Source organism: Danio rerio, chromosome 2, assembly GCF_049306965.1.
Source record: "Danio rerio strain Tuebingen ecotype United States chromosome 2, GRCz12tu, whole genome shotgun sequence".
Classification (NCBI taxonomy): Eukaryota; Metazoa; Chordata; class Actinopteri; order Cypriniformes; family Danionidae; genus Danio; species Danio rerio.
This window is the reverse complement of record NC_133177.1, coordinates 35150087-35174884: the sequence shown is the minus strand read 5'-3', so window position 1 is coordinate 35174884 and position 24798 is coordinate 35150087. Positions and strand designations below refer to the sequence as shown.

The window sequence follows — 24798 nt, the reverse complement described above, 5'->3', positions numbered from 1 at the left end:
ACCCCTTTAGTTAACACCAGTACAGCATCTTTGGGTGTTTTATATTTCTGAGCTTCCTCTACATTTCCACCTGTAGCACTGAGACTGAGAATGATTATGTGTTAAATAATTTCCATTCATACTCCAAGCATTGACCACCTTCCTCAATATTGATAAATTTTCTGGTTTGATCTCAAGCCTACGCAAATAACTGAGAAAGCACCAATCAGAGGGCGCATTTTTATGGTCATTATGTAGAGTCTTTACAAGGTATTTTACAGCATTTTAAAAATACAAGACACTGAAGTATTCTAATACAAAAAAATTACCCATTTTCATAAACATAATCAAATACAAATTACGAAACACAATTTTTTATTGAAAATACATATTTTAAATACTTGTATCGTAAATAATGCCGTTACACCAAACCAGTTTCTAGTGAAAACTGCTGAGATATTACAGTAAAAAAAAATGGTGTACGTTGAATCAACCTTTGTTTCTTTAATTAGCAGTTAGCGGGAAGCAGCACTTCCCTTTCTGCATTCAGCAACAGTCTGCTCTGAATGATTTTACTTTGAATAACTAGGCAAACAATAGTTCCCCTCTGAGCAACGCTCTGCCATGTGGGCTGTGCTTATGTCAACAAACAGCCTCATTACCTCTAATATGATTTCCTCTGCTATTTCTCGCTTTCTTTCCTCTATTTGCACACACAAAGATGGGGGGCAAAGTGCAGAAGACTCCTGGAAGTTGTCATTGTTGTCAGCGGCTGGCCTGTTCTTCCACTCTAAACACTGCTGAGGTGCAAACAGCTCCTTTTCACTTTTGCTACTTTATTTTTTATGCAGGGTCAGTTCAGCCACCATCCATCTAAATAAAATGACCATTTACTATGAATGCATGTGTACAGCTGACCCAAGAGTGAAACGCTTACAACTGTAATGCTGCTTTAAACCTGAAGCTGTTTTTTATCCGCAGTTCATGCACTTTTGTTGGCTTCTTTGCTGTTCTATATGAGCCAGAAAGTCATCCAGGATGAAAGCTAACATGAGGGTAAGTGCAATCCGATATTCTTATCCAGTTAAGATATGAACCACCATATTTAACATGTTTACATACAAAGGTTTGAAATAAAATGCGGGCTCCTCACACCTGCTGTATTCTCATATTGCAGCAAACAGCAGAGTCAGCCTGGATTCTTTACCATATTTTCACAACATTAGCAGTGCCGTGTCACCATGACTCATTATTACTGGTATATCATTGTAATGATTAAGCTCATAGTTTTCTTTCAGCACTATTTTACTTTCAGACCAGCCCAATTCCAATTCATGTCTAGTCTAAACCGCCTTTAAATATTAACCTGAGTCTTTGATTAATTAACTTTGCTGATAAATTGCAGTTCATGATTTTAAGATTAAGACATTCCTCTGGTACAAAAGCTCTATAATTCCATAAGGAACCTTTAAAGGTAGCATAGAATGCATTGATACATTGATTAAATTGTTCTCTGATATTTACATAGAATGTATGTGGCTTAGGTAAGTGCAAACAAAACTCCAGAAAAGGCTTTAAAACCCCATTTCGAACCCAAGTAATTGGCCAATATAGAATAGAAAGGTCTTATTTGACCTTGTTTGGAAGAGGTGACTTGAAAATATTAATGAGCTCTGCATCTTCTGATGCTTACACAGTGTAATGTACTCCTAAATACATGCATGCGAAATATTCAAACTTCAGTTGGCAAAAATATTTTATCAAATCGAGTAGACTCTTTGTCAAACGGTGAACAGTTTTACGTTAGGAGCAAGTGTTACTATAATTATTGTAATTTTCTAAAAAAACATTGTGACCAATCAAACCCAGGAGGGGGCCACACAATGGCTTATCCAACTTATCCAGCATATATTTTACGGAATGGATGCCTTTCCAGCTGCAACCCATCACTAGAAAACACCCACACACACTCATTCACGTGCACACGCAGACTCATACACTGCGGTCAACTTAGTTCTTCAATTCACCTATAGCACATGTCTTTAGACTTTAGGGGAAACCCGAGCACCCAGAAAAAACTCATGTGAACACTGGGAGAACATGCAAACTCCACATAGAAATGTGACCAACTGACCCAGCCAGGACTCGAACCAGTGACCTTCTTGCTGCGAGACAATTGTGCTACCCACTGTGACGCCTCATTTTTTGCGTAAATATCTATATTTCATTCCATGTCACTTAGAAACTTACACTCCTAAAAATTTGCTAGTTGATATTGAACCTTTAAGTTATGCAGAACCTTTCCATTGCAGAGTAGTTTGATGGGCCTTCGATGGCATTGTGACAAATAAAGAAATTAATAAATTAAAAAATAAACTCTTAGGAGTCTACAAAGTTTGCTCATTTTGCCTTTGCATAGCAGTATTGAGGTCTCCTTTCTTGAGTATTTGAGTCATAAATCAGAGGGTTTTAGGTGGAAAGTTTCCGCTCAGCTTGTAGGCTCCACAGCGAGTCCTCAGGGATCTCCCACAGCTACGGTCCACGACTCCAGCGGGCTGCCCATTTAACACAAGGGTAAATAAACAACACTCGCCTGCTGACACATAAACAGACACACGCTCCTTCTGGAGGCAGTTGTAGTCTGCCACAGTTTAAGTAAACTCTTGCGTAATAAGGAACTGTGCAGACAGCTTTGGCAACAATGGCAGTACTATGCAGAGAGGGTCAGGGAGGCCTGCTGTCGGAGATAAAAGAGTAATCAGATGCTTTTTTCCTCATTCAGTTTTCACCCAGAAGACTGGAAATGAAAACATGAAGACACATGCACTGAATTTCAACTCTCAAAGTGAGCGTGAGTTCACTTCCCAGGCCGAGCGGGACTCATTCTTCACCTCTGTGTGAGGTGAGTTCAAACACAACAGAGGCCATTCATGGGGTCACCATCGCATCAAACTCTCATTCGCTCACTGCACGACAAGTAGCACACAATGCTGGACCTGTGCCCACTATCCCGGGAGATCGCAATAACTCTGGGAACACGCAGCGTTTGCTCATTCACAATAGAGCCTTCTCAGTCATATGTGGAGGAACTTTCTAGTGCAAACATCTGCACTTGAGTTCAGTTCCACTTGAACGATTCGGTTCATTCATAATGGAGCATTGCTGAGATCCCCATCAAACTTTCCTCCATGATCATGTGATTAAGCCACTGACAGATCTGTCATCCTCATATCAAGTCCAAGTAATGATCAGTCATCTCTAATGATTTTACTTTAATAAGCTAGACAGCTTCTTTTTCTATGCAAAATTTGACATTGTAAAAATACTGAAGGCAAGTCTTATCACATGACTGCACAGCACTTTCTTTATCAGAAATAATAGATCAGAAATAATAAGCCAGTTATTTTTCCAATCCATTGGTTTTTGAACTTTTTAACTCCTCTTCGAATAAAAACTACTTTTACTTCCCCCAAACTTATTTTTAATTCTGAAAAAAAAATGTGTTTTGTGTTTTTCAGCTTCATTAAAATAATTAATTCATTAATTTTACTCTCTTTATTCATCAGGGGTTACCATTGCAAAATGAACCGGCAACTTATTCAGCATATGTCTTACACAGCGGATGCTTATTCAGCTACAACCTAGTACTGGAAAACATCTAAACACACTTATTCACACACATACACTATGGGCAATTTAGCTTATTCAATTCACCTGTACCAGATGTCTCTAGACTGTGGGGGAAACTGTAACACCTGGAGGAAACCAATCATTAAAATAATATTCAAACAAAATAGATTAAACACTTGAACATATATGCTTTGCAGATCAGAATTAACTGTCTATACACTCAAAAAATGACGTTTGCTGTTTGTTCAAATTACATATTTGAAATGAGCTGAATCAATACAATTATCGAGTTTTTTTTTTTGCAACAACTTAATTGTTTTATTTTTAATTCACCTAAATCTGTAAAAATTTAATTGATTAATTTAATTCCTTTGTGTTGTCTATTTTACAGTGTATTTAGAGTGTCTGGTGTACTTTTATAAATACCACTGATCAGTTTTCCAAAACATCACTTTTTTTTCCGGCTGATACTGTAATATCACTCAGGCCTGTAGCCAGCCTGGTGTAGAGGCTGGTCCTTTTTTCTTAAAAAGTGGATCTTTTTGCAGTTATTTACCTTATTTTCTATTTAATTATGAGGTTTAAATACTGCATTTTAGTGACATTTTAACCACTATTTTTAGCTGGATTAGTTTGTCAGAGGGTCATCATAATCACTCTTTTTAATGTACCATAAACAGTTAAAACATTAACATGCAGAGCTTCTTGATTTTTTAAATCTTTTTTAGTGAAAAAAAAAATATTCAAAAAGTTCATCGACAAAAATAGCCTTATTATTATAAAAATAAACTCTAATATGGGCACCTTTTTATAGTTATTTTGTTTTCTTTCAAGAACTCCAAGACCTAAAATAAAAGTTACTTGTAGTGAAAGATGACTCCACTTACATCAGATTCCGTGTTATGTATTTATTTATTTATTTATTATTTTTTTGCACAACAGGACATGGTGTAAAATTGTTTGCATTTATTGAAAGCTTTCTTTGATGCTTTCACAACTTATGATGGCACAGCAGTCAAAATTAGACAAAAGAGCTCATGTATGGGACAGATTCTGGACCTTTTATCAGTGGAGGATGGGTCTTTCATCACACTTTTTTATTTTCATGGTCTGTTTGTTGAATTTAAGTTACATTGCATCTACATGCCAACTAATTCTCGTTAGATTATAAGTAGACTGTAAGGTTGGGCTTAGGGTTAGTGTAAGACATGTATTTGCTAAGTTTCTTATAGTCAGTTAAACATCTGTTGAAGGAGCAGTATAAACATTACGCAGACAGTAATCTTTAAACATCTTTTTTTTTTTTACAAGCACTTCCAAAACAAAACTTTGACTAACTATAGGCAAACAACAGACTTCTCCAATTTGGGCCAAATGTCAATGAATGACCATATCGTGTTTAATATTACTGGCTTGATTTATTTATTTATTTTCTGTATTTGCACAAAAATAATAGGTCAAAGTGTGAACGACACTGCTGTTGAGCCCTAAAGCCCATGATGAATCCCTGGACTAACAAAAGACAAGCAGTAGATTTCACTCGCTCTCTGGGCTTTAAAGTCATACAACGATGGGCGTGCTTTAATAAAGCAGATATGAGATGAATATATCTTTAAAATTTCCAGTGAATGAAGTCAAATATGGGTAGGGTTAATGTAAATTCTAGAGAGGAACATACATGAACACTCCCTTCGATCCAGAACAGAGGAATTAGTCATGGACTTTTTCAGCCGTAACTCTACACCACACGCTTCCTCCTTCATCCTTTGCTTCTCAATTACCGATTTGTTGAATAATTACAAGCTTTTATTGTGCTATCGACTTTCTTTAGAAGATATCTGATATCAGTGCAGCTTTTGAAATCATATCAGCCCATTACAGACACTTGAGGAATCATGACCTCCTCCTGTGTGTTTTTCTGAAATTAATACAATGAACGAAAAGAACAATAATGTGTGTGTGTCATGAAAAACTATACTCTAAGCCACAGATTTCCTCTAACGCCTTTTATTTTAGATTTCTTATAAACTTCAAAAGGGAAAAACTTTTATTCCAAAATCATGGAAAAGCAAATAATTTAGTACGAAACAAATGTTCTCAGTATAAATAATGTCAGTATATCTAACACATTCAATATATTTTGAAGCTGCTTTGCATGAAACCGTGTATTATAATTATCGTTTGGATCGATATGCTAAATAATGTAGAATTTCTATAGACAAACTTATATATATATATATATATATATATATATATATATATATATATATATATATATATATATATATATATATATATATATTAACAAAATATATATGCAAAATTTTGTTTTCATGACAAGCAAATAAAGTGGTCTATGGTTTTGATTTACAGTTTTTACCATCTCAACAGCTAGTGAACTGTCACTTTCATCAGTGTCGATGGTCTTTTAACTATAGGAAAGCGTACCGTGTGTAAACTCTGCAATCCATTAGTTGTGAAATCCCACAGTGCATTGACAAATATGCCGTATCTTCAAAGGAGCAATGAATTGAGCTTTAAAGTGCCGCTTGCAATACAATAAAGAGATAACAGTTCCCAAGTTCACTAAAATGTAACTGAAATGTTTCAAGTACAACTTGCACGATGCACATCAGCTATCTTTTGCATTATAAATGCGTGAGAACAACTGGGACAAGTTAATTAAAGTACAAAAGTATAACAATTAAACCACATAATAGTTACTGAAGAACTGGGATTTAGTTTGTTGCACAGTTACATGAGAATCAAAGTGAGCTTTTAATTAGGACAGGTTTAATCAACAGAAAATGAACCTACTGTAACCATATTACAGTATAATTATTAATTTTAGATGGTTTTAAAGGGATCGTTCCCCCAAAAAGAAAATTACCTCTCCATTTACTCTTGCTTTTGCGGTTTTAAAACTTTACGAGTTTCTTTTTAAAACTTTATGTTTCTTTCTTCTGTTGAACACAAAGTAAGCTATTTTGAAGAAAGCTGATCATTCTTCTAAATAATTTCTGTTGTGTTCAACCGAAGAAAAACTCAAGTGAAGGGTGAATAAATTATGACAGATTTTATTTTTGGGTGAACTCTCCCTTTATCTTATCTCTTATAAAGATAATCAATGATATACGCCTAAATACAGATTCAGGCAAAATAACAGTGCTGGTATTGTTGGATCTCAGTGCTGCATTTGACACTGTCGATCACAGCATGCTTCTGGATAGGCTGGAAAACTGGGTTGGGCTGTCTGGGACAGTCCTCAAATGGTTTAGATCTTACCTTGAAGGTAGAGGTTACCATGTCAGTATAGGTGACCATAGGTCGAGGTGGACACCCATGATGTGTGGAGTCCCACAGGGCTCGATTCTGGCACCTCTCCTGTTCAACCTTTACATGCTCCCTCTGAGCCAAATAATGAGAAAGAACCAAATCTCCTACCACAGCTATGCTGATGACACTCAGATCTACCTAGCCTTACTGCCTTACAGCCCCATTGACACCCTCTGCCAATGCATTGATGAAATGAGCAATTGGATGTGCCAAAACTTTCTTCAATTAAACAAAGAGAAAACTGAAATGATTGTGTTTGGGAACAGAGATGAGGTTCTCAAGGTAAATGCGTACCTTGTCACTAAAGGTCAAATGACAAAAAATAAGGTCAAGAATCTTGGTGTGACTCTGGAGTCAGATCTGAGTTTCAATAGTCATGTCAAAGCAGTCAGTAAATCAGCATACTATCATCTCAAAAACATAGCAAGAATCAGATGCTTTGTTTCTAGTGAAGATTTAGAAAAACTTGTTCATGCTTTTATCAGCAGCAGGGTGGATTACTGTAATGGACTCCTCACTGGTCTTCCTAAAAAGACAGTCAGACAGTTGCAGCTCATCCAGAACGCTGCAGCCAGAATTCTAACCAGAACCAGAAAATCAGAGCACATCACACCTGTCCTCAGGTCTTTACACTGGCTGCCAGTTACATTCAGAATAGATTTTAAAGTATTATTACTGGTCTATAAATCACTAAATGGCCTAGGACCTAAATACATTACAGATATGCTCACTGAATACAGACCTAACAGATCACTCAGATCTTTAGGATCATATAAACTAGAAGTTCCAAGAGTTCAGTCAAAGCAGGGTGAATCAGCTTTCAGCCACTATGCCCCTCGCTGCTGGAATCAGCTTCCAGAAATGATCAGATGTGCTCCAACATTAGGCACATTCAAATCAAGACTGAAAACACATCTGTTTAGCTGTGCCTTTACTGAATGAGCCCTGTGCTGCGTCCGACAAATTGCACTATCATGTTTTTCTCTTCTTCTTCATTCTTTTATATCACATTTTACCTGTTTTTATGTTTTGTTTTGTTTTTACGCATTTTTATTATTTGTTTTTATTTTTATTTTACTTGTTTCTTTTATTCTTGTTTATGTAAAGCACTTTGCATTGCCACTGTGTATGAAATGTGCTATATAAATAAACTTGCCTTGCCTTGCCTTAACTACTAAATATTTTTGTTAGTATTGTTAGGTGTAAAGTAGTAATAAAACTATAGTTTGGAGTAAAGTTTAGGCTTTGGTTGGGGCTAAAGTTAATGGTGTAACTAATGTCTACAGCCAGTACTTTATACAGTGTTATGTACCAATAATGTATTATACACACTGGCCACATTATTAGGTATACCTTACTAGTAATAGGTTGGACCTTTTTTTTTTGCCTTCTAAACTTCCTTAACACGATGCTCAATTGGTACCAATGGGCCCAAAATGTGCCAAGAAAATATCTCCCACACCATTACCCTTACCACCACCAGCCTGAACCATTGATACAAGGCAGGATGGATCCATGTTTCATATTGTTAAAGTTCAATTCTGACCCTACCATCTGAATGTCGAGCATAAATTGAGACTCATCAGACCAGGCAACGTTTTTATTGTCAACGTACAGGCAACGTTCTATTGTCCAATTTTGGTAGGACTCTGTGAATTGTAGCCTGAGTTTCCTGTGCTTAGCCTTAAGGTTGGGCGTGTTATGTGCAGTCAGAGATGCTCGTCATCATACCTCGATTGTAACGAGTGATTATCTGAGTTACTGTTGCCTTTCAGCTGGAACCAGTCTGGCCATTCTCCCCTAACCTCTGGAATCAACAAGGCATTTGGGCACACAGAACTGCCGCTCACTGGATATTTTCTGCTTTTTGGACCATTCTCTATAAACCCTAGAGATGGTTGTGCGTGAAAAATCCCAGTAGATCAGCAGTTTCTGAAATAATCAGACCAGCCCGTCTGGCACCATCAATCATGCCACATTTAAAGTCACTTAACTCACCTTTTTTTCCCATTTTAATGCTCGGTTTGAACTGCAGCAGATTGTCTTGGCCATGTCTACATTCCTAAATGCATTGAGTTGCAGCCATGTGATTAGCTGATTTAAAATTTGCGTTACCGAGCGGTCAGACAGGTGTACCTAATAAAGTAGCCAATGAGTGTATATTGTGTTAAACAGTAGTTTATTATGCCAGGTGATATTAAGTGAGGCTAAATTCCTTTAGATTATCAACTCAGAGCAAAGTGGTTGTATTTCCCCTTCTTTCTGATTACTCAAGAAACCAACAGTACCCTAATTAAAAGAAATAGAGTTTGACTAAACAATTTAAGCATCTACATACAGAAACACTGAGCAATTTACCTTCTAGTCAACACTCATTTAAGGCTAAAGCCCAATTCTCTAATACTTGTTTGACTTAATTTGCAACTTAAACTGTGTGTCTTCACCTTTGCTCCTCAGTGCATGAAGAAAGAAGGAGGTCTTCCTAATGGGAATTTCCCTTTGGCGCTGAAGCAGTGGGATTCCAGGAATTGTGCTCATTTTGAAAGTTAACTGCTAGCATGACAGGTGTGCCCATGGTACTGTATATGGGTAACGGCTTGCTTTGAAAGCCTTTCTGTGGAAGCGTGACAGGAGAAGAAGGGCCTCACGGTCTGGGAAAGCATTCGGTGCTGTCACACTAGAACATACATGTTTCACACATTACAGCATGCTGCAGGAGAAACACGAGACGCCTCTTGAAAATATTTAAGGCACTGACATACAGTATTGGGTACTGTATATGTGCTGCTGTATATGTAATGTATTTACTATATGTAAATTGGCTTACAAAAGTCTGAGACTGTAATAAGAAATCTGGGATTAAAAAATGAGGAAATAACTCCAACTCTGCCTGATTCTTTTAGTGTTCAGCACATGAACTGAGAAGAGGAGAAATCAAAGGCACACCGAATGCACATACTTTAGTTATAAATTGTTTCCCACAAATGATTTTACAAACCCATTTAAAATCCAAGGAATTGACCGTAGAATGTAATGCTCTGTTTTTACCCAAATTTAATAAGTTTATTATTTGTATAGCACATTTAAAAACAACACACATTGGCCAAAGTGTTTTCCAATAATAGCTTAGAAAATACAATGAACAGAGCTAAATCAACCAAACATAGAAGGAGCATGACAAACACTACAAGCATGCATCAACATATAAACCTACACTAGTTTACACCAAAAGCCCTGGCTCTTTTAAAGTGCTTTAAAATAACCTAATATCCAAAGATAGGCCATACCAAAGGCAAGGTGCAGCAAACTAAAAAGGCTCAGTCACCTTTAAATTTTAGAAAGGACTTTGGAAGCTTTAATAGACATTTTTGGGATTACCTCAATGGCTGACTTGTATAAGACTGCATATCTGAAGTCTATTTAGGAATTTGACTATGCAAATCTTTATAGACGTACAGTAAGTCCTTAAATTGAACTGTAAAATTAATAGGCAACCGTTGCAATGAAGTTAGCCCGTGTGCTCTTATCAGTTACAAACATTGACAGTGATGTACACTGAAATACACACGACCAAAATAATCATACATCAGTTGTCAAAAAATATTTTATCAAAATTGAGTATATTTCTTGTCAAATGACATTTGTTTTGACTGAATTGGTGAAGAAAGTCATGTTAGCAAGGAGCGAGTGAGATATTTCAAAGATTACCTAATAGCTATCTGTAAGCATTAACAATATAGTTTGCTCCTGAGTTATGTGTTGTGGATACAAGATAGGAAAAGTATAATTCTAGCCAACAAATGCTTGAATAAATGTATAATCCATCTTTCCTGTATTAAGCATTCTGGTTCTCATGCACTGTGATCAGAGGAGATACTCCATGCCTGTTGAATCAAAATAATGTCTATAATGCTGGTCCTGTTTTTAACTTAAGAGTCCCACATACATAAGAAATAACGTTAACCTGGGGCTATTAGAGGTACGGTTCAGATTGGCCTGTTTTTTAGTGATTTTTTCCATTCAGAGGATATGCGATGTAGAAAGTAATTTTTGAGGCTCACAGTTTGTCATTTCCATGAACTCAACTCTTATTGTTCAACTACACATGTACAGTTTTTCTTTCTATGGCAGTGGTGAAGCACTTGATGGCTTCCATTGCAATATTCTTAACCACGCCCCTCTTACCATTTGTTTGCTTTTAGGGAATAATGCGCAAATGGAACCCCTGCCCCCTACTCAATATTCAGTTTCAGCCGAAAGTGCATTAACATTCATTCCTCTTCTCCTTAGTCCATTAGCCAACTTATTCAGCATGTGTTTTACACAGCGGATGACCTTACAGCTGCAACCCCGTGCTAGGAAACATCCATAAATTCTTGCATTCAAACACATACACTACGGCCAATTTAGCTTATTCAGATCACCTATAGCTCTTGTCTTTGGACAGTGGGGGAAACCGGAGCACCTGGAGGAAACCCACGCAAACATGAGGAGAACATGCAAACTCCACACAGAAATGCCAACTAACCCAGCCGTAGCTCAAACCAATGAACTTCTTGCTATGAGGCCGCAGTGTTAACTACTGAGCCATCGTGCTGCTCTGTGCATCAACATACTAAAATAAAAGTCTCAGACTTTAAGGTATTAATGTTAATATTTTTGCGAATATTGTCTTTTTTTCCAGAGATGGGTTGCAGCTGGAAGGGCATCTGATGCGTAAAACATATGCTGCATAAGTTGGTGGAACAGATTGATTGTTTTAGCTCAATAAATGACCAGGATCCAAATATATTAATTTTGCTTCTCTATTTTTTCTCTCTTGTTACAATGTTATCTACATGTCTTTTATGAATCACCAAGAAACACTGTTTTAAATAAAAGTGTTCATTGCACCTCAGATGGCCTGAGATTTAGTAAATTAATTTTTTTTTTCATTTTTGGGTGAACTAACCCTTAAAAATGCTGAGACAGTTCTTGATCAGCTCATCTCATATCCACTCTTACTTCTCTGTTTTAGCAAATTTTATCAAGCTCATATATTTTTTAAACTGTATGACATCAAGTCTTTTGCTTGAAACTTTGACATGTAAAAACTGATATCAGTATATCAGATGATATGAAATAAAGTGCAATCCTAAACCAAACTGATCCACAAACATTGTTATTTTGTCACAAACTGCTGATGAAAGCTGACAGCAACCTCACTTATTGCCTACAATGCTGCATTGTTTGATTAAAAGGCAAACTGTTTGCGAGTTCAATGAAGACGATCTGAAATCACAACAAAGGATGAGTGTGTGTGTGTGTTATGTAACTGCGATTATGGGGCATTAGAGTAATCTGCTCCACACTGTTTACTGGAGACAGAGCAGCTGCTCATACTCTCAAGACAGAGACAACAGTAATGGCATTGCATACAGAAACACACACACACAGAAGCAGCTCAATTATCCAGCCAATGTGCGCACCAGCTCTGTCTTTACATCTTTTAATGCCACAGTGGTCACCATTCTCTCTTGGCATCCCACTAAACATGTCCACCTCGCTATAAACACATGCTTACAATGCATTTAATGTACATGTAAGATCAAATTAAAATCTATTGAAACTTCCTCTGAAGTCGAGTGTGAGCAAGGCCCAGGATTAGACCTGTCTCATGATCTTATTACAGCCTGTTTTCAATGGCAGATGCTTGTGGGTTTTAGGTCAATGTCCATAATATATGGCTCTTCCATGACCCTTTCTAACCAGACAAAGCCGTTTATACATATAGACACCACAGGGCAACTAACAACAGGATTTTATGGTCCTAAGTAAAGGAACTGGCATCTTGGCACTGGATAGCTTCAACTATGACAGCTGGATTTTATGGGTCAGCTGTTCAGAGCTAAAATGTCAAGGGACAAAAGCATCTGATAGAGTGATTGAGACGTCTAGTTTTTAGTGTGAATTGGAGACAATGTGCATATTTGGTCATGATTGAAAAAGGATATGTTTTGTGTAATTCTGGTATTGTTGAGGTCATGAGTAAATGTTAAAGTTGATTGAATAATTGAATAGGAATGCACAAATGTTCAATTGATGACTAATACAGGTTAGCAAATATTATATATATAATAAAATTATATATAATGTACGGTATGAAAGCAGGTATTCATATTGCTAAAAAACTACATGACATAAATTAGATTTGTTTACAAAAATATGGGATATGATACTTTACACTTCAAATAAATGCTTGTTATGTGATATTTCTAATATCAAAGAATACAGAAAAGGTTTAACAGTTTTAAAAAAATTGTTGTCAACATTTATTAGAAATGCTTTTTTAATGTCATGCTGAAGAATGCAATAATGCTGCTGAAAATATAAAACAACAGCGCATTTTAAAACTTAAGTTATATAGCGTTGAATTGAGTTCTAATAATATTTCACAATATTCATTTTCATCAAATAAATGCAGCCTTGGTTAGAATTAGAGACTTTGAAGAACTTTAAAATTTATTCAGAACTGAACACAAAATATAAACCCTTGCATAATTAAATACAACCAATATCATTACAGATTTATTTCCAACATGACATGCCTTTAAGGTGCATCTTAAATCTAATCATAATTGTGTTTATGTATTCATAACAAACATTCTAAAAAATGCTAAGTTGTTTCCACAAATTTGGTTTAAAATACTGACATATATTTAATTAACCAAATTAAATTAACCCTTAACTCTTGAGTTTGTCCACATTTGCTTCATTAATTCATTCATTTATTTTTTTTTTGGCTTAGTCCCTTTATTAATCCGGGGTTATCACCGCGAAATGTACAGCCAAATTATCCAGCATATGTTTTACACAGCAGATGATCTTCCAGCTGCAACCAACACTGGGAAACACCCATACACACTCAAGCACACACATACACTATGGCCAATTTAGCTTACCCAGTTAACCTAACGCACGTCTTTGGACTTGTGGGGGAAACTGGAGCACCCAGAGGAAATCCACACAAACACAGGGAGAACATGCAAACTCCATACAGAAATGCCAGCTGACCCAACCGAGGCTCGAACCAGCGACCTTCTTGCTGTAAGGCAATCGTGCTACCCACTGCGCCACCATGTCTCCTAGATTTGCTTCATTTGAGTTGAAACACTTCAGCATTTTTCAACACTTAAAAATTCTTAAGGTGATAGTTCACCCAATAATATAAATGCTGTAATTCTGTCATTTACTCATCATTTACTTGTTTCAGACGTGTTTGAGTTTTTTTATTTCTGTTAAACAGAAAAGAAGATATATTAAAGAATGTTGGAAACCTGTAATCATTGACTTTCAAATTATTTTATTTAGTTAGTATTCTTTTACTGTGGAGGTCAATATTTGAAAGAACGCACACACCTGGAACAAGGTTTGGAACAAGTCAAGTGTGAGTAAATGATTGTTGGGTGAACTATCCCTTTTAAAATACTCCAGTTTTCGCAGCAATGTCATAAACCATTTTGGCTTCCTTTCAGTGAACCACTTAACACAACCATTTTGTCTCTTAGTCTGTGTGAAAGCTAAAATTCTGCCTTTAGAGGCAGCATTATAAGGTAGTAAGGCATTAATGTACGCTCAAATCCAAAATCACTTCAAAGTTTTTACTTCTTGTCTCAGAAGAAAGTTGAATTTCGAAGGCTGCATAGATGTATCCTTCGCTGACTTGGATATCTGGAATCTTGTGAGTTTCATTTCTAACAGTTGAGCTGAATTAATTAAGCATCTCAAAGTGCAGCTAGAGTGAAAATTTGTGTGTGTGAATGGATGTTTTCCACATTATCTACATTTATCCATAATCCTGGACCAGGCCGTATCCTGAGCAGATACTGTGGCGGTCATGGAGGAGCGGAGACTTAAAAAACCACAGTGACAGACAAGTCTCCGCATTGATCCCGTGGGCCAGCCTGATACACCCACTGGTGACCTACTCACACCTGGAGCTTCTCCACAGTAGACTTCCACTGTTCTCCAGCCTCGAGTGCCAAGACTGCAGCTCTGCACAAGAAGTTTGGCCAGAGGAGAAATGGTCGCCTGCTTTCTCTCAAGGCTTTTTTCCTTCACTTTTATCTATTGGTGAAGTTTGTTCCTCATCGCTGTCACCACTGGCTTGCTTGGTTTGGGACTTGTGGAGCTGCGCATCAATGGATTTGCCCTTTAGTATTTGGACTTTTAGCAGTGAAAATTAAACCACACTGAACTGAACCACACTGAACTTCAACTCTAAAAACTGGACTGACACAGTTTCAATTTACTAGAACTTCTATGTTAAGCTGCTTTGACACAATCTACATTACAAAAGCACTATAGAAATAAAGATGAATTGAATTGAACTTGATGCAATTTCTAGCATTGGAGTAAGCAAAAATCTCCTTAGTTATCAAGAAGTCAGTTTTACGAGATGTTTTCATGCACACAATCTGCTTCTATAATCACTGCCTGATTGGGCAGCGAGGCAACACGTCTGCAGTCTAAACTTTCAGATGCAGTCATCATGCGAAAAACCTTTTAATTCTCTAATGAACCTTTTTTCCATCGCACCAAACCTTTGGTGGAATGTAAATGTTCTTCATGGAACCACCGGTGCCAATAAAGAAGCTTTATTTGCAAGAGTGTGTGCCTATCCGTGTGTGTTCCAGCTGCTTGGCAAAACTGCCTGACCCAGTTTCAGCTTTCTGCTCACTTTCAGTATGACTTTACCCTCTCAGCTCCACTTCAGATGTCCATGAGCGCTGATAACAGCTGGAAAAAGAAACCCAGCTCTTCCAACAACATGGAGCGTCTGGGTCCATCTGGATGGCAGAACTAGATGCAAGATAAAACGAGACAATAGAGGAGAACAGTTACACCTCCTGCTGTCATAGCTGCAGCCTTTGTTATAAATGTACAAATATGAACACAAACAGCCTAATAACTTCTTTGTCATGCAGAGAAACAGCAACAAGTTTATGTGAGTCAGCAGAGACAGAGTTACAGTATCGAATTCTCCAGTCAGTCTGACAGATCGAGTCGAGTCAACCGTCTGCTCTGGTAATGAGGAAAGTATGGAGTTTTAAGCCATTAAGCGGGACTGACCTCAAGGCTAGAGTTCAAAGAGGTTTCTTTTGGCAGCTGTGCGAGTTAAAAGGAGCTGAGTATCAAATGTGAGCAAAGCAGACAAAAAGCACGTCTTGGATATGAACCGCTGCTACATCCTCAATGCAGTGAAACGCGATCTGCGGCAATGGGCTCCTTTGAAATTCTGCTGAATAAAAGTTAAGCTGTCAGTGTGGGTGGTGAGCTGCTGGAAAAACAGTCTCATTTGCATTTAATGTGGAAGGTGCAGTTCGTGCCAAATCATTTGATATTATTCAAATATTTTGAAGTCACGATGATCTCTCAGTGATGCGTTATGTTTCTGTAAACTACTTCTTTGCCAATCGCAGTTACAATTCTGTGAGTTAAGGGAATGGTTTAAAAGGAAATGAATGATTTTCTTGACTGTGTGTATTAAGATGAAGCCTAAATGACTGATTTTTTGCAAAATCTAATGCAGAGATGGGTGACATGGTGGCTTAGTGGTTAGCACTGTCACCTCACAGCAAGAAGGTCACTGGTTCGAGTGTATACTGTAGTGTATAGTTCATGCGGTAGACTGTAGGTGAAATCAATAAGCTAAATTGGCCATAGTGTATGTGTGTGAATGAGTGTGTATAGATGTTTTCCAGAACTAGGTTGCAGCTGGAAGGGCATCCGCTGTGTAAAACAACCGCTGGATAAGTTGGTGGTTCATTCAGCTGTGGCTACTGCTGATTTATAAAGGGACTAAACCAAAGGAAAACGAATGAATGATAATGCAGTGATGGAGATATGGCTGGCAAGACACTTAAGACTCTCTGCCAAAAAACGAAAGCCAACTAATGTTAATGAAATGTCAGTTTAAATTTGCAAATGCAGTGCTGTCAAAAGCATTGTTTCTTGATGAATACATCTGCATTTTGAACCAACTGAACAATTCAATGAATCAACATCTACATACAAGATCTGACAGGAGAAGTCTTGGAGTCAAATCAGAAATTGCTGTAAAAAATGCATATTCCTGATGAAAGCATGTACATTTACTGGGCAAAGTCTTAATGTATTTTGGTATTAGAGCCATAATGAAACCCTTTCACAATAAATTTCATAATCCAGCATGTAAAGATTTAGATTACTATGTACCTAAAAAGGTTTATTTTTATTCACTTCAATTCAATTTGTGCTTATTTGTTGAAGGTGCTGTATGTGAGTTTTTGACTCTTCAAAAGCATAAAAATGCCATAATATGTTTGTAGATATTTAAGAAACATGCCAGGTGAACATTCTTGTTTATCTGAAAAACAATGCTGAAGTCAGATATTCTGCTTTGAAAATGTGAGTTACATAACGGAAAGGCTGTGCTTGTTTTGGTTCTTTTAACCCGCCCAGCATCAGTTTAGCCAATCACATTTCAGCTCACCAGGTTGCCTTTGTGGAAAACAGCGTATTTAATTCATTCAGTCATAAAAGTTTTCAAAGCATGCGCCCATGACCGAAATGTGACCTCTGGTGGACAGTGGAAGACTTCGAAATGAGACGCAGATTCAGAGTTCCACATAACATTATTAATTAACAAATGATATCAATACTACTAACGTAAACATTAGGTGAGCAGGTTACATTGTAACCCTGTGTCCTAACAATTCGCTACGTGATGAAATTTGCAGTGATAAGCACTTTGGCTGTTTGGACTAGACAAAACACGACAGAAATTTAAGCACAGCCATTCAGAAGCAAAGAATATGCACTCACTCACAAAATTGGTAAGGTTTATGATCTAATTAATACAAATTAAACCTCATTAACATTATTAAATGTACATGCTGAATCACTATGAATTGGTTTTCATTAACTTACAGTTCTAGATTTCAATATCATCTGCTGCTGCTTTCAGCAGTATGGCAATAAATATCAAGTGAAATGGCATTCAAACTCACATTGTTAGCATTTAACACTAAATAAAGCACATGAGGTTTATCTGAGGTGATCATTATCAGTTGTCTGTTGTTCACCTGCAAGAAATAGAAGCCGTTTTTAATATATAAATTCCAGGTGTTGGTTAGGACAAACGTGTCGCTGCTTTTATTTAAAACAAGATTTAAATTATCCTTGAATAAGCATTTAGGCTTGATGGCTTGCTCCTGTTAGTTCTCAATTTGGCAACCTGCGCTTCCATGTGTTTTGATCCAGGAATGCAATACCTAGTTCAACCAATGGGGGTCAAACTTACATACTGCACCTTATAGACTTTCATAATTCACAGTGGAAAATAAATAAATAAATAAAATAGTATTAATAATAATATTAGTTTTTGGCATTGTTTCTTCAGAATAAAATTAATTCATAGATAGAGAAAAAAAAAGTTTTTGTGAGGTTTAGTTCTGGGCCACTAATCTAAAGCAACAAAACAGGGCTCAACACTTCTAAAAATAAAGGTTCTTTCGTTTTGTTAGTTTCACAGAGACCTTTACCATGTACAGAAAGTTCTTTATAGTGGAAAAAAAGAGCTTTCTGTTTTCAAAATGCTTAAGTCTTTAAAATATGGAACCTTTCTAAAACCTTAGTAACACCTTTACGTTTCACAGAACAATACATTAAAAAGAGAAAAGAGTTAGTGAAGTTAATGTTGGGTCTAGCATTTGTTTGGAGATAACATTTGGTCTGATGTTTTGGCAGCACTGTAAAATGCCCTTGAACTAGTTGATTCATATGCTAATAGGCCAACTGTAAAAGCTGTAAAGGGCATCGGTATACTTTGTACTACTGTACATCAGAGCGCTGCAGATCTGCCAAACCATATATGGCATTTCCTTCCTTTGTAAAAGTTGTAGCAGTGCCAGGCGCATAACAGACTGTGAATGTGTGCCAAGAGAAAGCAGGAAATCACTCATATATCTTTAAGATAAGAAAGGGTCGGCATTTTGGGTACACAAAGAACAAAGCGCAGCTGTCACGGCTGTTTCCTGCATGCTCTCTGCCACTGCTGTCTAATATCGTTATCTTCCGTGTTGTCAAGTATACAGATTATACGACAGGTTTACTCAACTGTGCTGTGAAATCACATTTACGTCACACTTGTGCGTATTTCTATTGAACCAGCACACCTGCATCCAGGTCATGGTTTCTTTAAAGGTGCACTGAGTGGAAAATAGACATTTTTGTGCATTTTTCTTTAGGAAAACTTTAACTTTTATGAGACAAAATGAGGAGAGTAGTGTCAAGAGTGCTTCGGGAGGAAAATAAAATAACATATAGCACTGTAGAGTATATAAGCATATCAGCACATGCCCACGCATGGTGCTCTTTGAACATTCATCTAAGCTAAGTTCCTTTAAGATAAGGAGCCGAGCAGCAATACAATACTTGTCAAAGATATTTACAATCATGCCGTGCAGTAAACAATGGGACAGAACAATAAAGAGCCCTTGAGGCCCTCAGGTTGTCTATAGTTACTTGAACTGCATGTATGCGTTACAGCACAGATGTTGCATACCACTGACCAATCAATCATTTTCAAACCAAACCACTATAGGTACAGTAGAGGCCTATAAACTGATGTCCGGCTTATATAAACTGATGTCCTTGCTACTTATTTAACTGTTAATTTTATAAGCATGTTGCACATTTTTGTGTTTAAAAGCAGTAAGTTGTTGTTTGTGCTCCATGTCAAACATACACAAGGCAAAACCAATAAAATATAAGTAATGAACTATATTGAAGTCAGCGTATGCTTTATTTAAAGTAAGATTTTTTTATATTCACAAATTCCCCAAGCTATAGTCAGCATGCTTGTCAAATAATTTTGTCATTTAAATAGCTTAACCAAGTTTACTGTTTTCTTTTTTCTAGCACAACGTTACCCTTTTTGGATGGTTCCAATCAAACTTGCCATGTCATTAAAAGCAAATACTATTCAAACAGTGTGCTGCACCAGACATCACTTTGACCACTATTTGTATGCATATTTTAGTTGAATGCATTTCACTGACAAAAAGACATTTTTGAGCAAATCATTCCAATATTTTTCTCCATTTAATGTAATAAGAGCCCATTCATGGCAGCATGGTGGCTAAGTGGCTCAGTGGTTAGCATTGTCATCTCAGCAAAAAGGTCGCTGGTTCAAGACCTGGACATTTCTGTGTGAAGTTTGCCAGTCCCCATGTTCACATGGGTTTTCTCTGGTTTTATCCACAGCTCAAAGACATGTGCTATAGATGAATTTTGTCAACTAAATTGGCTGTAGTGTACGTGGGGATGGGGGGTTGTTGAATGTTCCAGAACTGGGGAGTCATGAGTTAGTGTGCTTTTTGCGCTGGGTTGTGGCTGGAAGGGCATCCGCCACATAAACATATGCAAGAGTAATTGGCGGTTCCTTTCTTTGTGGCGACCCTTGATAAATCAGGGACTAAGCAGGAAAGTGAGTGAGTAAGAGCACAATCTTAAAGTGCATATGGCAGAGGATAGTTTTGCAATGTTTCCAATGACAATGTGTGAACTATTCATTCATTCATTCATTCATTCATTCATTTATTTATTTTTTGTTTAGTCCCTTTATTAATCTGGGGTCGCCACAGCGGAATGAACCACCAACTTATCCAGCATATGATGTACGCAGTGCGTGAATTATTAAGCAGTGCAAATTGGGTGGCAAACAAGCAGAGCTGATGGTGAGTTTTTTTTAAATGATTCAAATAACAATGAAAGGGAACCCCCTACACATTCACATGCAATAAGGTCAGTTAAAAAAATAAGTTTCAAGCCTTTCAAAAATTGCCTTTTCATTGCTAATGTTTAACTTTAATCTTTAGTAAATCCTGACAGACGCTGTTCTCTGCATTGGCACAAGCTGAAAGTGATCTGGAACAAGTGATCGGATATAATCATCTGACCAAACTCAATGCACAAATGTCTCAAATGTTATGTTTTAAATTGCATGAGATTGTCCCAAAATGTAAATTGCCTGCCAAAATTGTATTCCCAAATTTCAGGCATTCACCTCTGAATGTCAGTGTTTGTTATTTCATATCTATTCTGCTTGCTCTGAGGCACAACCATTGGCAGCAGCTTCCTATATTATTAATGGCAATTTTTTTTAAGTTTACCATTATTGGAAGAAACCATTTTTTTTAACTCATATAAAGGAAACAGTTTATTTGTAAATTGCAATGCTTTAAATAAATCACCTTCACTTCGCCACTTCTGATGGACACACAACTTCTGTGTCAACAAAGAAGTCTTGTGAGCACACTGGCCTCTTGTGAACTCTTGGTTTTCCATAGCTCTGGCTACTGTGCGCCACATGTTTGATTCTTTATCCTCTTGTGGTCAGCCGTCATGAAGACCCCCCTCCAGTCATCCAATCCATAATTGTTAGCAGGTTCTGCTCTGAAAGCAGCATTCATTATGACAGAGTTGGTCAACAGTGCTTTCACTGGTGCTCTACAGCTATCAGATGTGCTCATTTTGCGCTTGAATTTTTATTGTGTGAAACTGAATAATGACTCTGAAAAACAGCTTATCTATCACATAAGAGTCAAACACAAGATTCTCTTGAATTTCACAAAAGTAGGGAACACGAACATCCTGGCAGTTGGTCGACGTGTCCCTTTATAATGGTTATGACAGCGGTTGGTGTCTTCAGTAATTGCTCCATATAAAAAGACGACCATCCCACATCAGGTGTAATGTACACTGACATTGTCAGTGGCACAGCATGACCGCTGCAGGGGCACAATGGCTGCGAGCATAGTGAATTTCATTTGGTTAAGAGTGAATTAGCCCTCCTCCCGTGTGACCACAGGGTGCTCTATAACCAAAGTGCAGGTAATGCCAAACCACCGGTTTACTGGAAAATAGAGGTCATAGAATTAATGCACCAAGCTAGATATACATCAGGGAATGACTATGAATCACTATACCTGCTTTATCTTTGTAGAAACCCTGTCAACTTGGTTTTTAGTGGTCATTTACTGTAAGTAAAGAGTAATTGATGACAGGATAGGAAGTTATTTTTATATTCCTTTAAAACACTCAACAATGCGCTAAAATCATTTAGATGTATGTGAAGAGCCCCTAAATGACTGAATGTGCAATTTTCTTCTAAAACGAGCATTTTAGGCTTCTGCACTCAAAAAGATAAAAATAAAAAAATTACTGCTGTTTGTTCAAACCACCCGTTTAAAATGAGCTGAAACAATTAAATTCTTGTCATTTATTTGGCAAGTTTATTTGTTTTATGTTCAGTCCACTTAAATTTGTAAACCATTAAGTTAACTTAAGTGTTTTGTGTTGGGACAACATGAAGGAATTGTGTTGGTCCAACTACCTGGTTAGGAGATTTGTAGCTTCCAGCATGTGTTGCATCTGATTGAATTAAGAAAAGAAAATGTTGACAATTAAAGTAATCTTAGGTGTTTAAAGTTAATAGACAGACTTGTAAGAGTTTAATCTTCACTTTAATTTTGAGATTACCACCCTGCAGAAGCACCAATGCTTTGGGTGTTGGCATCTTAGTTACTAAAAATGCAGTTTGTTGTTTTGCTCAGTGAGCAGTAACTGTCCTAAAATTAGTTCTGAGATCAGTCTCAAACAACTGTACCGTGAAAAAAAAAATATTCAAAGATGATTCCTTGGATTTATAAATTTTTAAAGTTAAGTGGTTGTAAACAATTTTTTGGGCTGAATTTAAACAAACAAATTAAGTCGAAATTTACTAAAGTTTAATTTCTGTGTTTAAATTCAACATTTAAATTGTTTGCAACAATTTTGCAGACATCTCTTTTTTTTAGTTCATTTGTAATTCATGAAATACGCCTAAAAATGGCTCTTTTAGTTAATTTAGGATAACTTCAAATAAAATGGAAAGACTTCAAATGTACGAGATATATAGACATACATGATATTATCAGAGATTGAGTTTAAGTTGAATAAAAATATGAATGTATTTGAACTTTTATTGATAACATCATGTTGGACCAACTCAGTTGCATTTAATTGTGTAAATAGTTTTTTTAGTTGGTGTATTGGATAGAAATCCTTTCCTCAATTAAATTGAGTTCATTCAATTAGTTATTTTTTAGAGTGATTGTGTGCAGGTTTGTTAATCTCACTTTAATGGTAATGAACAGGGTTAATTCATTACATTTAAAATGAAATGAACATCAACAGATCAACAGAATGCTAAGGAAAATTTGTAATTTAGTGTATGTATGTATGTATGTATGTATGTATGAGTGTATGTATATATAAAAAAAAAAAAATATATATATATATATATACATACATACATATACAGTTTATATTATTTATTACTTATTTATGTCCTTTTTGTCCTATTGTTCCTGTTGTTTACAAAAAAAAAACCCACACAAAAAAAATTCTTGTATACTTGAGAACACATGAATACAGCTCATTCTGATTGTAAATGATTAGAAAATAATGTAGACTTGGGATGGTGAGTGTTATTTTCTAATCATTCAATAGACTGGAGCCACACCTAAAGACAGATATTGTATTTCATGACATTTGTCAGGATTTTGTCCACAAAGAGCTCCTTTGTGTAGGACTAATTTCTTACACTTAATTTGATGAATGTTGAAAACTGACATTGGGTGTAGTGATATGAAACTGTAATGCAATAAGACCTACCTGAAAATATATTAGCAGTTTGTTTACCTGAAAATAGCTGCACAACTTAGAATGAGCCAATCAGAATCAAGCATTCAACAGCTTGTTAGAGTAAGTATAAATAAAGGTCGTTTTTCTGTTGCTTCCTTTCATGTTCTGGCTCAAAACAAAGACAAACAAGAAATGTTTTGTCTCGTGCTGCAAATCTGCAGACGCTACAACATTACAGCTTCAAAAAAATGTTTTTCACAGGACGTCTGGGCAATAAATAAGTCAGGAGTGTGAAATTAAAAATGTATAGGTTCATCTGGAGTTTACTGGAACTGTCTAGTCAGCAGGGATTATGGCAGTAGGGTTTGTGCAAAAGGTATTTATAAATCCTTATGCTCTATATAATCTGAAAATCACATTCAGCTGTATATGTGTAAGCTGTATTTATGGAAACATGCACAATATCGCATGTGTGTAGCATATGGCAAATACGAGCTCTGTGAATTGACTGTGACAGTGACACTTAACCATATTCTGGCCAGACGAAAAAAAAAAACTTCACTCAGTTTAATTAAAGAGGCGCAGATAAAGCTATCAGATTGCCCACTCAGCAGTACTCACTCAGTGCCCACACCTAAAGCCTGCTGCCATTATGGGTATTAAATTGCTGCGTTGCTCTTGGTGGAGTTTCATTAAACTGTAAAACAACTGTACGAGGGTTCAGACAGCTGATCCGTTTGGTGGCACAATGCTGTAACGTATCTTTGTGGTCAGTGACATTTAAGCTTCCACAAACAGTATAGTAAATTGTGGGACTCTGTAATAGTATACTATACTATACTATACTATACTATACAATACTATACTATACTATACTGTACTATACTTTCCTATATTACTATTAGAGTATACTATTAGAATAGTATTATACATTTTAAATGACAAAATTACTAATAATATACTAAATAAAATAGATTTAATGCTAAGATATATATATAGGATTTTTTTTTCACATTTACAATTTTCACAATTCACTATTTTTTAGAAACAAAAGAATAAAAGAAAAATATTAAAGCAAACACAAAATATGCAATTATTATTGAAATGCAAGGAAAAGGACAAATTTTTATTTAATCAATCTTT

At 36.4% G+C, this 24798-nt stretch overlaps 1 long non-coding RNA gene across 1 annotated transcript in view; it reads right to left on the bottom strand.

Moving 5' to 3' along the window:
- Window positions 1-13725: 13725 nt before the first annotated feature.
- LOC137487932 (uncharacterized) overlaps window positions 13726-24798 on the bottom strand; it is a 46354-nt gene continuing 35281 nt past the window's right edge. The window contains exon 3 of the long non-coding RNA XR_011006759.2: window positions 13726-15786. This is a non-coding gene — a long non-coding RNA (uncharacterized lncRNA). The remainder of the gene's footprint in view (window positions 15787-24798) is intronic.